Source organism: Rhinolophus sinicus, chromosome 18, assembly GCF_057876585.1.
Source record: "Rhinolophus sinicus isolate RSI-liver-muscle chromosome 18, RSI-T2T, whole genome shotgun sequence".
NCBI classification, from domain to species: Eukaryota; Metazoa; Chordata; class Mammalia; order Chiroptera; family Rhinolophidae; genus Rhinolophus; species Rhinolophus sinicus.
The window spans coordinates 45656398-45672312 of NC_142518.1; the positions used below are offsets into that span (position 1 = coordinate 45656398).

Genomic DNA, 15915 nt, shown 5'->3' on the forward strand with positions numbered 1-15915 from the left:
TAATGCTGAGCAAAATAAGTCAGACACAAAAAGCAGAGAACCATTTGATTTCACTGATATGTGGTATATAAACCAAAAAAAAAAAAAAAAAAAAAAAGAACAAGACAAACAAATGAGAAACAAAAACTCATAGACACAGACAATAGTTTAGTGGTTACCAGAGGGTAAGGGGGGAGGAGGGTGGGAGATGAGGGTAAGGGGGATCAAATATATGGTGATGGAAGGAGAACTGACTCTGGGTGGTGAACACACAATGGGATTTATAGATGATGTAATACAGAATTGTACACCTGAAATCTAGGTAATTTTACTAACAATTATCACCCCAATAAATTTGTAAAAAATTGTGTCCTCAAATGGCTCCACTACAAATATAGTCTTGTCAACCTCAATGGACCAGCCATTTTCTGCTTGATGGCCATTTTATTCATTTAGTTTTTATTCTCTCTGGCATTCACCATAACTCATAAAAATCCCTAACATTCTAAACACCTTTATACTGGCTCAGTGTTAATCAAACTTCTCTGGTAAGCACCTGGTTTAATTATCTAAAAATACAGACTCTTGGGCTCTAGTGGGACTTCCTAAATCAGAATTTCCATCTGAGAGGCTTGGTTATCTATAGCAATGTTTCTCAAACTTTTTGAACTGAGGAACCTTATACTCTTCAAAATTATTGAGGAGCTCAAAGAGCTTTTGTTTATGTGGATTATAGCTATTGGTACTTACTGTACTAGAAATTAGAATTAAGATATTTTATTATCTAATGATTCATTTAAAATAACAATAAACCCATTAAAATTAATATAAATCACATTTTTATGAAAAATAACTATATTGCCAAAAATTTAGTGAGTGGTATACTTTTACATTTTTCCAAACCCTCTTTGATGTTTGCCTTAATAGAAGACAGCTGGATTCTTATATTTGCTTCTGCATTCAATTTGTTGCTATATGTTCTTTTGGTTGAGGTATAGGGAGAAAAATCTGGCCTCTCCCAGATCTGTAATTAGAAAAGAAAGGACCTCACTGACCCCACAAGTCCTTAAACCACACTTTGAGAATCACTGATCTGTACATAACAAGTCTCCAAGTAATTCTTATCACGAAAATATATGGTAAACACTGCATTAGTTCATGTGAGATTTGTAACATTACAAATCTTCATTTGTCTCCAGCTCTCAGCTTCAGCCTGTTCTGGATCAGGCACTCTCTGGTCTCTCTCTGTTGATGAAAACTTTCTCACATTTTACTAAGACCCAAGCCATCGAGCAGTGGCTTCCTATAAATCATTTTGTTAATATTGCTTAGTGTTGCTTTTTTCTTTTAAAGAAAATATCTTTTGATTTTTTTTATTGTAGTAAACTATATATAACAAAATTTGCCATTTTAACTGTTTTTAAGAGTACAATTGGGGCATTAATTATATTCACAATATTGTGCTACCATTGACACTATCTACTTGCAAAATTTTTCATCACCCCAAACAAAAATTCTGAAACCATTAAGCCATAGCTCCCCATATTTCTCCTCCAAGCCCCTAGTGACTCCTAATCTACTTTGTCTCTATAGAACTTCCTGTCCTGGACATTTTATGTAAATGGACTCATACAATGTGTGGTCTTTTGTGATTGGCTTCCTTCATGTAGCACAATGTTTTGAAGGTTGTTCTATATTGTAGTATGTGTCAATACTGCATTTCTTTTTATGTCTGTATAATATTGTATTGTATGGATATACCATATTTTGTTTATCTAGTCATCAGTTGACGGGCATTTGGGTTGTTTCCACTTCAGAGCTATTATGAATAATGTTGCTATGAATATTTGAGTACAAGTCTTTATGTGAAAACATGTTTTCATTTCTCTTGGGTGTATACCTAGGAGTAGAATTGCTGGGTTATATGGTACTTTTATGGTTAACCATTTGAGACACTGCCAAACACTTTTTCAAAGAAGCTGTACCATTTTACATTCCCAGCAGCAATATATGAGTGTTCCAATTTCTGTACATCCTCATTATCACTTGTTATTTTCCATCTTTTTATTGTAGCCATTCTGTGGGGTGTGAAGTGGTATCTATCTGTAGTTTTTATTTGAATTTTCCCAAAGACTAATGATGTTGAGCATCTTTTCATGTACTTCATGGGCATTTGTACATCTTCTTTGGAGAAATGTCTATTCAGATTCTTTGTCCATTTTTAAATTGGGTTATGACTTTTTATTATTGAGTTATAAGATTTCTTTATTATGGACACAAGTATATGATGTGAGGTAGAGATCCAACTTCATTCTTTTGCCCAGATGTCTTGAAAGCATTTGTTGAAGATTATTCTTTTCCCACTGAATAGTCTTGGCACTCTTGTTGATAATCAATTGACCATATACGTGTGGGTTTAATTCTGCATTCCTAATTCTATTCATTGATCTATATGTCTATCTTTATGCTACTACCACACAGTCATGATTACTATAGATTTGTAGTAAGTTTTAAAATCAGGATGTGGGAATTCTCCAACTTTGTTCTTCTTTTTCAAGACTGTTTTAGCTATTCGGGGTCTCTTGTAATGCCACATGAATTTTAGGACCAGTTTGTCAATTTTACAAAGAAGCCATCTGGGATTTTGATAGAGATTGTGTTGAATCTGAAGATGAACTTGTGGAGTATTTGCCATCTTAACAATATTAAGTCTTCCAATCCCTGAACATGGACTGTCTTACCATTATTTAGTTCTCCTTCAATTTATTTCAAACAGGCTTTAGACTCATTTTTCCTTTCCTCTTCTTTCAGAGAATGTTCCTCCCTCTCTGAAAGCTATGTCCTTTCTCTGAATACTTGATCCCAACTCCTCCACATAGCCTTGTCTTTTCAACATATCCGAATTTCTCTAGTTCTTGAAGAACTTCTAAACATAGTCAAGGATGAAACTATTAAGAAAATATCAAGAATTGTGTAAACACTTAAATATTTTAAAAGTATTAAATTTAAAAAGTAAAAAAACCCTGGGGAAACATTTGCTACAATATTTTAAAAGTTATTATCCTTAACATACTGAATATAAGACCCATACAGATATATAATAAAAACATCGAGTCGTCTGGGCGAGAGCTGAGTAGGTGTATAATGAATCCCAGTATGAAGCAGAAACAAGGAATTCCAGAGAATGTAAAGAATAGTCCTATTCCAAGAAGAACTCTGAAGATGATTCAGCCTTCTGCCACTGGATCTTTTGTGGGAAGAGAAAATGAGTTGGTTAAAAGCTTGTCCAAAACGAAACATTGGAATGACCAGTTAACATCTAAGACTTCAAGCTCTGGAGTTGCTATTGTCCCAGAACATAGTGAAAATAAAAATCCTGAAGGAGTTACCCAAGAAGCATTTGATCTTATGATTACAGAAAATCCATCCTCTCAATATTGGAAAGAAATGGCACAAAAATGGAGGAAGGCACTCTATGAAGCACTGAAGGAAAATGAGAAACTTCATAAAGAAATTGAACAAAAGGACACTGAAATTGCCCGCCTAAAAAAGGAGAATGAAGAATTGGCAGAAGTAGCAGAACATGTCCAGTATATGGCAGAGGTTGTAGAGACTGAAAGGTGAACCTCTGGATAACTTCAAATCACCGGATAGTCAGGAATTTGATTCTGAAGGAGAAGCTGGTGAGGATTCTGAAGTGGAAGACTTGGAAATTGGTACATGTGCTGAAGAAATTGTATCTTCCTCCACAGATGCAAAACCATGTACATGAAATTCATTGATACTTAACTCTTGAGAAATTACACTGCCAAGGTTTACCTCCATTATAGTTCTTTGTAGCAGAGCACATAACTTATGCAAACTTGAAATCAAATTTTCTTGTTTGACTCCTGGGACCCTATTATTGCAATAAAATACAAATACTATGTAAAAAAAAAAAAAAAACATCAAGCCTAGAAGCCTAGAATAGAATATGGGCAAGGAACATAGACAACTTGCAAAAGAAGATACACAACTTGTAAAACACATAAGCAACATATTTTGACTTCAAAAGTAATAAAGTGCAAGCAAAGAAATATATTTTTTCTTAACAAATTAACAAAGTTTTCAAAAAATATAATAATACTCAAAACCAATGAGGGTGCAGAGAACCAGGCTCAATCATATACTCCTAGTGGGAGAATACTGATGATGCAACTTGATAATATAAATCAAGATCTTTAAAAATGTTTATACTTTTTGACCCAATAAGTCCACTTCTAATAATGGAAGGAGAACTGACCCTGGGTGGTAAACACACAATGTGACATATAGATGATGTATTACAGAATTTTTTTTTCATTGCTCCAGTCAACGAAAGGGAAACTTTATTGAAGCCCCAGGGCCAAGGGGTTTGGGCAGGAGGTCACCCTGTGAGCCGAGGTGGTGGAAGGCCCTTATTTGACCTTCTTCCTGGGGCGTAGGTTGTTGGTGTGGCCACACTTCTTCTTGCGGCAGTTGACAGCACGAGGATGCAGGTGAGCATAACACTTGCGGCAGATCATCTTGTCACAGTTGTACTTCTGGGCAAGCTGGCGGAGGGAAGGCTCAATGATACCACCCCGCAGACAAAGCACCAAGTGCAGAGTGGACTCTTTCTGGATGTTATAGTCTGAGAGAGTGCGGCCATCCTCCAGCTGTTTGCCCGCAAAAATCAGATGTTGCTGGTCAGGTGGGATGCCCTCCTTGTCTTGGATTTTGGCTTTGACATTTTCAATAGTGTCACTGGGCTTGACCTCGAGTGTGATGGTCTTGCCCGTCAGGGTTTTCACAAAGATCTGCATCTCTATGTCTGCTGGGGAGGCTGCTCTGCCACCTCGTTGAAAAGAAAGAGCATATTACAGAATTTTAAACTTGAAACCTATCTAATTTTACTAACCATTGTCACCCAAATAAATTTTAATTAAACAAATAACACAAAGATATATACACAAAGATGCTTCTTGCAGCATTATATATAAAACAAAAAAAGGAAGGAAGGAAGGAAGGAAGGAAGGAAGGAAGGAAGGAAGGAAGGAAAAGAAAGAAAAAAATAATTTTTCAACAGTAGAAGAATGGCTTTAAGTTATGGTACATCACTATGATCACTTATTATGCAGTCCATTTAAAATGAGGTTATTGAGAGAGATATATAAGATAAACACTGAGTAGATAAACACTGTGCCTGCTTCCTTGGGTGAATACATTAAAATTACAACTAAATTATAGAACAGACAAACTGGAGAACCACCTCAAGTTTTATAACTAGCTGACCTGAAGTTTTATAACTAAGGATATAAAGAAGAAGCCATGTCAAGACTGGTAGGAGGGGCAGAGACGGAACAGGCCCCAAACCTCTGTGTGCTGGTTGAGAATCAGGGGGGATACTTCAGCCACAGAGGTTCCCCCGGGGAGGAGTGTGCGACCCCTGCTGACACCAGGCTCCCCAGCCAGGAGTACTGGTACTAGGAAGAGAAGACTCCACAACATCTGGCTATGAAAAACAGTGGGGATTCCAACCATCTTGGTGGATGGAAGGCTGCAGGAAATCCAGACGTTCTCTTAAAGGGCCCACACACAGACTTACTCACTCTCAGGAACTCACCCTGGGCTCCAGCAGAGGGACGGTGACTAGGGGTGCATTGGAGGTATAAAGAGGGGAAACTGAGATGTGTGACTGGGTTGGAGGACAGTCACCATTTTCGCTGTGTGGGGTCCTACTCCTGTGCAGCTAGAAGGTAGGCACCATATTTCCTGTGTTGAGTCCTCCCCAACAAAGCCAAATGTGAATCGGAATTGGTCTGCTGAGCTCTACTGGGACCCCCCCCAACCCAACTCCCCCAATGTCAAAAGCACTCTCAGTGAGAAGCCAGCCCCACCCGAATTGCACTCTTTCTTGGAAAACTATTGGAGACTGCAGGCCCCAGGTGGGCGGTGACTGGTCTTTGTGTGTTCTGAGACTTTTGCTGAGAGGTCCAGGATCAGCACTGGCACCAAACCAGAATCTACATTAATCTGGTGAGCACAACTCTTCCCACTTTAGGGACTCCCTGAAACCCTGCCTTACCCAATTTGCATATTGCACGAGGCTTTCTCAGTGGCTGAACCTTAAGGGAGCTGGAAGTTGGCAACAGACCACAAGGTGTCCTGACTTTTTGCAGAGCTATCTCAGGCCCAGTACTGGTGGCAGACATCCTTGGTTTGTAGTGTGGCCTCTCCCATGTGCCTCCAGGTTTAGCACAGGCAGCAAACAACCACAGATTAATCACTTTATATCTCCTACAAGGTAATCCCTGGCAGGCTACTGACAGTGGGTGATCCGGGCTTGCACTGGATCCCTTACGAAGAGGCCCCAGAAGCAACACACTTGGAGGTTGGCTTCAGACCACAGCAGAGCACAACCCAATTAGGCCCACCAAGTGGCACACACAAAGGGCAGTCTCAACAGGCACCAGAGTCTGCTCGGTGAATCCCGCTCTGTGGGGTAAGCCTCCTGCACAACAACCTGTAAGCTGTGGACATGGCCAAACCCCACAGCCAATCAGACTGAGGATCAATCCCACCTGCTGACATGCCAATGACAACCCAGGCTCAACTATATCAGGAAGACCCACATAAGCCACACAAGGGACACTCCTGGGCCACGTGGAGCAGGTGACCAGGAAGACTGTGCCACTGGACCCCACAGGACACCTACAACATAGGGTGACCCAGCCAAGACGGGGAGACATAGTAGATCTACCAAATACATAGGAAAGACACAAAGAGGCAGCCAAAATTAGGAAATAAAGAAATACATCCCAAATTTAAAAACAGGAGAAAACTCCAGGAAAAGAACTAAACAAAATTGAGGTAAACAACCTACCAGAGACAGAGTTCAAAACAATGGTTATAAGGAATCTCAAGGAACTTAGTGAAAACTTCAACAAAGAGATAGCAAGCATAAAAAAAAGGACATAAAAAGCATAAAAAAGAACCAGTCAGAAGTGAAGAGTATAATAACTGAAATGAGGAATAATACTGGAAGGAATTAACAGCAGACTAGATGAAGCAGAGGATCAATTCAGCAATTTGGAAGACAAGGTAGCAGAAAACATCCAATTGGAAAATAATAAAAAAAGAATTCATAATATTGATGATAGTTTAAGAGACCTCTAGGACAACATCAAGAATAACAACATTCACATCAGAAGGAGAAGAGAGAAAGCATGACATTGAGAACCTATTTGAAGAAATAATGACTGAAAACTTTTCTAACCTGGCGAAGGAAATAGACATACAAGTACAGGAAGCACAGAGAGTCCCAAACAAGATGAACCCAAACAGGCCCACACCAAGACACATTATAATTAAAATGGCAAAGTTAAAGACAAAGACAGAATCTTAAAAGCAGCAAGAGAAAAGCAGTTAGTTACCTACAAGGGAGTTCCCATAAGACTGTCAATTGATTTCTCAACAGAAACTTTGCTGGCCAGAAGGGCTTGGTACAAAATATTCAATGTGATGAAAAGCAAGGACCTACATACAAGCATACTCTATCCAGCAAGGCTATCATTTATAATCAAAGGACAGATAAATAGCTTCCCAAACAAGAAAAAGCTAAAGGAGTTCATCACAACCGAACCAGTACCACAAGGAATGTTAGAAGGAATTATTTAAGACGGGAGGAAAAAAGATCAAAATTATGAATAATAAAACGGCAATAGCTATATATCTATCAACAATTACTTTCATTGTAAATGGATTAAATGCTCCAATCAAAAGGGCTGAATGGATAAGAAAGCAAAACCCTTACATATACTGCCTACAAGAGACTCACTCCAGATTAAAAGACACACACAGAAAGAAAGTAAAAGGATGGAAAAAGATATTTCATAAAAATGGGAAAAAAAAGATGGGGTAGTAATACTTACACCAGACAAAATGGACTTTAAAACAGAGGCTGTAACAAGAGACAAAGAAGGACCCAGTAATCCCACTTCTGGGTCTTTATCTAAAGAAACTCAAAACACTACTTCGAGGGGACGTGTGCAGCTATATGTTTGGTGTAGCACTGTTTACAGTGGTCAAGATATGGAGGCAGCCTGGTTTTCTGTTTATGAAGAATGGATAAAGAGGAGGTGGTATATACAATGGAATATTGCCTGGCCATGGAAAGGAATGGGTTCCTGCCATCTGCAGCGGTGTGGGTGGACCTGGAGGGTATTGTGCTGAGTGGAGTGTCAGACAGAGAAAGACAGATGCAATGAGATTTCACTTATATGTGGAATCTAAAGAATAAAATAAACAAAACAGAAACAAACTCATAGATACAGAAAACATTCCAATGGTTGCCAAATGGGAGGGATGTTGGGTGTGTAGGTGAAATAGGGGAAAGGATTAAGAAGTACAAATTGGTTGTTACACAGTAGTCATGGGGATGTAGGGCATACAAATAGAATATAGTCAATAATATTGTAATAACTATGTATTGTGTCAAATGAGTACTAGATATGTTGGGGTAATAGATGGGAGGGGGTTGGAGGACAGGGTGAAAAAGGTAAAGGGATTAAGAAGTGTAAATTGGTAGTTACGAAATAGTCATGGGGATGTAAATTAAAACTTAGGGAATATAGTCAACGATATGGTATTAACTATGTTTAGTGCCAGAGGAGTACTATAATGGTCAGGGGGATCACTTCTTAAATTATATAAATGTCTAACCACTATGCTGTATACCTGAAATTAACATAAAATAATATTGAATGTCAACTGTAATTGGGAAGTTCATAAAGGGGGAGGAAAGGTAAAGGGGAATAAGATGTCCAAATCATCAGGTATAAAACAAGTAAGTCATAGGGATATAATGTACAGCATAGGGAATATAATCAATGATAAAGTGATAACGTGGTATGGTGTAAGATGGTTGCTGGACTTACGGTGATCACTTCTTTAGGCATATAAATGTTGGATAACTATGGTGTACCCCTGAAACTAGTATAATATTGCATGTTAGCTATATTTTTAATAAAATCTTAAAAATAAAATAAGGTTGTTGAATATTTTAAATGACATAGAGACTTTCTCTGAGGACAATTTAAAGGGAAAAGAAGAATACGGAATTGTATTACACTATGATCTAAAATATATAAATATATCATACATATATACATACATACATACGAATAGAAAAAATAAGAGTTAAATGAGTCAAAATGTTGAGTGTTTTTCTGTGAGCTGTAGGTTTTTATCTTTATCTTCTATATTTTTTCTGTATTTTTCTAACTTTTCTATAGTGACCATGTATAATTATGTATATAGTGGATTAGGGTTTCCAGGCGGGAATTCCCGCCTGTTCTCAGGAATTTTTTTTCACTTTCCCATTTCCGAATCCCGAGATATAAACTGTTTTCTGTTCTCCATGATGAACCGTTTCCACAAAGTGATGGGCGATACTACCAACCACCTGGGTTCAAGGAGCCAATTTTCCCAATTTCCCAACCAACTTTTCTCTGGATTCGGGAACAGGAAAGTGAAAAAAAATTCCTGAGAAGGGGCGGGAATTCCCTCCTGGAGACCCTATAGTGGATTGCCTTGATGCCATTATAGTACTTAATCAGTTCTCCGTTAATGGCCATAGAAAACAAGGAAGCATTTAGCCTTCTGCTACTGCAATCAACATTCAAGTGAATATCCTTGTACATACATTTTTGTGGACAATGTGAGTGTATCTGTAAGATAAACTCCTAGAAGTGAAATGTTCTGGGACAAATGAAATAAGCATTCTAAATTTTGATAGATAGTGCCACATTATCCTTCATCAAAGTTGTGCCCATTTATACTACTGCCAATAATTTATAAGGGTGCATGTTTCACCATACTCTTGTCAACAAAATAAACAATTTTTTTTTATCTTTTCCAATGAGAGATGAAAATTGTATTTCTTTTAGCTTCATTTGCATTTTATCAGTGAGATTAATCATCTTTCCTTTTGTTTAAAAGCCATTTGCTTTGCTTCAGTCTCCTTATTTTATAAATGGTGAGACTGACACCCAAAGAGGGTAATATATTTAAGGGGACATACCTAATTAGTGGTAAAATCAAAATTAGCTCCATAGTTTATTGAACTTTAATCCTAGACTCTTTGTATCCATCAATTTGTCTTTACCTGTAACACAAATTACCACCTGATCATATACTGCGCCAATATGCTGGCTTCATATCAAGAACATCAAACTTATCTTCCCAAACAGGTTGCAAGCAGTACCATAAAAAAAGGGGGCGTTGCAGGTGGCAGATTTGGATTTGAAACCTGGATGTTCTATGTTCTACTTGTGTGAACCTTTGGCAAGCCTCATTTTCCTCATCTATAAAATGGTGGCAATGATAGAGGACTAAATGACATAATGGGTGTAAATAACCTAGGATAGTGGCTGACACATGGAAAATACTTTGTAAATGGGAGATACACAGCTTCTTAATGCCAGGATTCAGACCAGCAAGTTCTCTATAACTTCTACATCATACCAGTCACAGAGCGGGGAACTCAGTAGGTACTAACAAATGTTCATTGACTTCAGGGGAGGCTTACAGTGTAATAGAGGTTCAAAAAGCAGAGAGAGGGGTGGCTGGTTAGCTCAGTTGGTTAGAGCATGGTGCTGATAACACCAAGGTTACTGGTTCGATCCCCGCATGGGGCACTGTGAGCTGTACCCTCGTAAAAAAAAAAAAAAAAGTTTACTTAAAAAATTTGTTTTAAAAAAAAAAAGAGAGAGAAATCCTATTGCCCTACAGCCTGCTGTCCTAATGCTCTGGAGTCTTGTCCCCACATACAGTGAATAACTGCACAATAATGACTCAAAACCCTGCAGCCACCTGGCAGAGAAAACAACCACCAGTTCCTTCCAACTGCTCCTCAAGGTATATCTAAATGATGGGCGAGGGATCGGGGGGTGGGGCAGGGGAGAGAGAAATCCTAGGCTAAAGAGGTCCAGCCCTCTGGCAGTGAAGTTTTAGGGAGAATGTATCATTACATTCCCTGTTACATGAGCTGCTGTATGGTGAGGAGCAAACTGAAGAAATGTAACATGGTCAGATTTGTGTTTTAATAAGATCATTCTGGTTGCAGTGTGGAATATTGATTGGATGAAGGTGGGGAGACCAATGAAAAGTTTATTGTAGTTATCCACTCAGGAATAGGTCAGGGTTGGGTAGATGGAGGTTGAAGGTATAGGAGAGAGAGGGGGGATGATGGATAGAGCCACATCTCTAAGGAGGGGGAGGAATTTGATTCCAGAGCACAGGTGGAGGGATTCATTTATTGCCAGAAGGGAAACACTGACACTGAGACTAAAGAGAAGGGGAAAGGAAAGGTAAGTTTGTGCGGGGGACTAGGTGGAAAGGAGATTGAGAGATTCTGACTTGATGATGCCCTTGCCATTCTCACGGAACTAGGAGGCAAGGCCATCTCCTGAGTATAAAGAGAAGGGTAGAAGGCACTGACTAGGGACACTTAGAAGGGTTTCTACACAGCTGAGTTTACAGTTAATGACTTCGTTGTGGTTCCAGTTCACAGAGTTGTGGAATTATCTTTCTGAGAAAAGTTTTGGTGATTAGGATATCATGGTTACTGTCAAAAAGTATCTTCTAAAACAGGTACTAAACTTATGGGCCTTGGGTTCAAAGAGCATTTTATAAATTTGATTCCAAAGGCAATGGAAGTAAAAGCTAAAATAAACGAATGGGACTATATGAAACTTAAAAGCTTCTGCACAGCAAAAGAAACCATCAACAAAATAAAGAGGCAACCAACTGAATGGGAGAAGATTTTTGCAAACAGTGCCTCCGATAAGGGGCTAATATGCAAAATATACAAGGAACTCATGCAACTCAACAACAAAAAAACAAACAACCCAATTGAAACATGGGCAGAGGACCTGGAGAGACATTTCTCCAAAGAGGACATACAAATGGCAAATAGACATATGAAAAAATGTTCAACATCACTAATTATCAGAGAAATGCAAATAAAAACCACTATGAGATATCACCTCACCCCAGTCAGAATGGCTATCATCAACAAGACAAATAGTAACAAGTGTTGGAGAGGCTGTGGAGAAAAAGGAACCCTCATACACTGTTGGTGGGAATGCAGACTGGTGCAGCTGTTATGGAAGGCAGTGTGGAGGTTCCTCAAAAAATTACGAATAGAATTACCATATGACCCAGGAATCCCTCTCCTGGGTATCTACCCAAAAAATCTGAAAACATTTATACATAAAGACACGTGTGCTCCAATGTTCATTGCAGCTTTCTTTACGGTGGCCAAGACATGGAAACAACCAAAATGCCCTTCGATAGATGAATGGATAAAGAAGTTGTGGTATATATACACAATGGAATACTATTTGGCGGTAAGAAAAGATGATATAGGAACATTTGTGACAACATGGATGGATCTTGAGAGTGTAATGCTAAGCGAAATAAGTCAGACAGAAAAAGCAGAGAACCATGTGATTTCACTGATATGTGGTGTATAAACCAAAAACAACAAAAGAACAAGACAAACAAATGAGAAACAGAAACTCATAGACACAGACAATAGTTTAGTGGTTACCAGAGGGTAAGGGGGGTGGGGGGTGGGAGATGAGGGTAAGGAGGATCAAATATACGGTGATGGAAGGAGAACTGACTCTGGGTGGTAAACACACAATGGGATTTATAGATGATGTAATACAGAATTGTACACCTGAAATCTATGTAATTTTACTAACAATTGTCACCCCAATAAATTTAAAAAATAAATGGAAAAAAAAAAGTATCTTCTGTGAAGATGTAAAAGCAGAAGGCATATTGCTTGGCCTGTGGAGTGAAGAGGAGGGTAAAGGCAACTGCAGGCAGCAGGCATAGACCACACTTTTGAGAGGTTTGGCAGAAAAAAGAAAAGGGGAAGATAGGAACATGGCTTGAGGAAGAAGCAGAGAAAGGATAATTTGCGTTTGTTTTTAGGGTAGGAGAGACTTTGAGGCCTAAAAAGGATGCTATGTACATACTCTAATGGAGGTAATATAAAGTAATGCTTAAGAGCACAGGCTCTGGAGCCATCCGTGCCTGAGTTCAAATTCTGGCTTTGCCACTTACCTTAAAATTATGTAAGTCGCTTACCTTCTCTGTGCCTCAATTGCCACAGTGCAAAATGGGGAAAAAATTACAGTATCCACCTCAGGATTGCTTAAGTAATAAATGAGATAATATTTGTAAAACACTAAGGACAGTAACTGGCATATAGTAAGTACTTGATAAGTGTTAGATATTATTATTTAAGCAAAAAATGCAGGATATTATTAGGTTTCTTTTTATTTTGGCAAGCTTTTTTCCTTATTGTAAAAGTGATTTCATATATATATATATATACATGTATATATTTTTAAGCTTTTGAAAAAGTATGCAAGTATTGTTTTTTACTACATGAAAACCAGAAGATAAAGATAAACAAAAAGAAAACAAAACCAGCTATATCTTCATTCTCTATCATCTTTAATATTCTGATGTGTATCACTCCAGACTTTTTTCTATTCATCCAATGATGGTTTTCAAATTGTGTTTTGGTGTATGTGCATGCCTACAACAGGGAGGCCAGGCAAGTACTTCCACTGAGATTTTGGGTTTTGTATCTGTGGCAGCTAAGGTTAATTACCCTAATACACATGCTTCCCTCATTTCCCTTGATGCCCCCCAACCCAGGGAAGGCCAAACCCACTATACTCTGCCCCAGCTCTTAATTCTGGGGTCCCCAACAACATGAGAGACCCAGGCTCTCCATCTGCCCAAATGGAGAGGGGAACTGAGACACCTCCCCTGGGGCTCTGGTTCTAGCAATTCCTGCCTTCTAGTTCCCCTGTTCAAAATGCAGATCCTGTATATTGCTCTAGATCCACTGTCCTCTTGATCCTGGAAATGTGGTTCCTGGGCCAGCAGCACCAGCATCACCTGACAGCTTGTTCGAAATGGAAATTCTTGGGCCCCACCTCAGAGCTACTATATCAGAATCAAAGTTTAACAAGCTCCCCAAGTGATTTGCATATACATTAAAGTTTGAGAAGCATGGAACCAGCACAGGTCCTTTCAATTCTAAGAATGAAGATTTCCCTAAATGTTCTCTAACACTAGAAACTTCAAGAACATTCTCATCAAAAGACTTACCTTTCATTAGGCCATTATGTTTAATGGAACAGTCTGAGCTTTGTATGTGAACAATAGGCCCTATGCTTTTCTCAGGATTCCAGTGCATCCCATTCAAACATTAAACATCTTTATGATCAAACTCAGTAACCAGAGGATGGAATGAGGGAAAAGACTGAATAACTCTGATCCTAATGGGGATCTGATTTCTTCTGAGTAGACAGCATCAAACAATATCCTGTCAGAAGAGAAGAAATTATGTTGTCTGGGCAATGTGGGCCATGCATTCAGAGAACAAGTTTCTGCCAGTACGTACAAAGGGACAGCGTATGTGGAATGTTTCTGCCCCTGGGTTCTATATACCATCCAAAGTCAGAAAAGAGAAACTTCTATCAAGGATCACTCATATTTTTTACCTTCTTCTTCCTCTTCTTCTCCTCCTACTCCTTCTTGTCCCTTTAACACTCCTTGTAATACTGGTTTGGTGATGATAAAGTCCTTTAGCTTTTTCTTGTCTGGGAAGCTTTTTATTTGTCCTTTGATTTTAAGTGATAGCCTTGCTGTGTAGAGTAATCTTGGTTGTAGGTCCTAGCTTTTTATCACATTGAATATTTTTTGCCTCGATATTTTATTAAAATTTTAAACACAGAAAAAGTTTAGAGGATGACCAATGAACATCTCTATATCCTCTATAAAGATTCAATGACAGTTGACAATTGTTTTTACCTATTTATATGAAAATACACTGTAAACATCATGACTTTTCAAATTGAAAACTTTTGCATGCATCTCTTAGGAATAAGGACATTGAACTATATACCTTTTAGCATTGCAAATGGAATCCCCAGATAGACCAGGGTGCTGTAGTTCTCCAGCATCACCTCCCGGTACAAGGCTCTCTGCACAGAGTCCAGGTACAACCACCTGTTCTGGCTAAAGAGCACAGCCACATCCCCGAATGTCACAAACTCCATTGCATGAGCAGGCAGCAAATCCATGGCCGTTCTCTCCTTCTTAGTTTTCTATCAATGGAGAGCAGATTGCTGTCAAGGTCAGTATGGAGATAGGTGTTGGCACTACCCACCACCTGGGAGAGGCAAGGGAGCTTCTCTGCCTCAGGCAGGCTGCCCTAGTGGAGCCAGGATAACTCATGCCACAAGCCCCAAAAAGGCAGCGAGTGGTCTCCGCAATCCCACAGACCCCAGGAGACACTTTAAATATTTCATGCCAACCCATTCTGGTCTGCAAAGTTTCTGTTAAGAAATCAACTGACAGTCTTATGGGAGCTCCTTTGTAAGTAACTAATTGCTTCTCTCTTGCTGCTTTTAAGATTCTTTGTCTTTAACCTTTGGCATTTTAATCACGATGTGTCTAGGTGTGGGCCTCTTTGGGTTCGTCTTGTTTGGGACTCTCTGTGTTTGTTGGGCTTGTATGTCTATTTCCTTCACCACATTAGGGAATTTTTCTATCGTTATTTCTTCAAGTAGGTTTTCAATTCCTTCCTCTCTGTCTTCTCCTTCTCGTACCCCGTTGATGCCAATGTTGGTATGCTTGATGTTGTCCCAGAGGCCCCTTAAACTATTGTAATAACTATGTGTGGTGTCACATGGGTACTAGATTTGTCAGGGTGATCACTTTGTAAATTATATAAATGTCTAATTACTATGTTATACACCTGAAACTAATATGATATTGTATGTTAAGTGTAATTGAAAAATAAAAAGAAATATTTAAAAAAACATTTCAATAAACCTGCAT

At 38.8% G+C, this 15915-nt stretch overlaps 2 pseudogenes; one reads left to right on the plus strand and one right to left on the minus strand.

Moving 5' to 3' along the window:
• Window positions 1–3041: 3041 nt before the first annotated feature.
• LOC109437247 (geminin pseudogene) lies at window positions 3042–4035 on the plus strand (annotated as a pseudogene).
• A 294-nt stretch (window positions 4036–4329) lies between these two features.
• Window positions 4330–4865, minus strand: LOC109437246 (ubiquitin-ribosomal protein eL40 fusion protein pseudogene; annotated as a pseudogene).
• Window positions 4866–15915: the final 11050 nt, after the last annotated feature.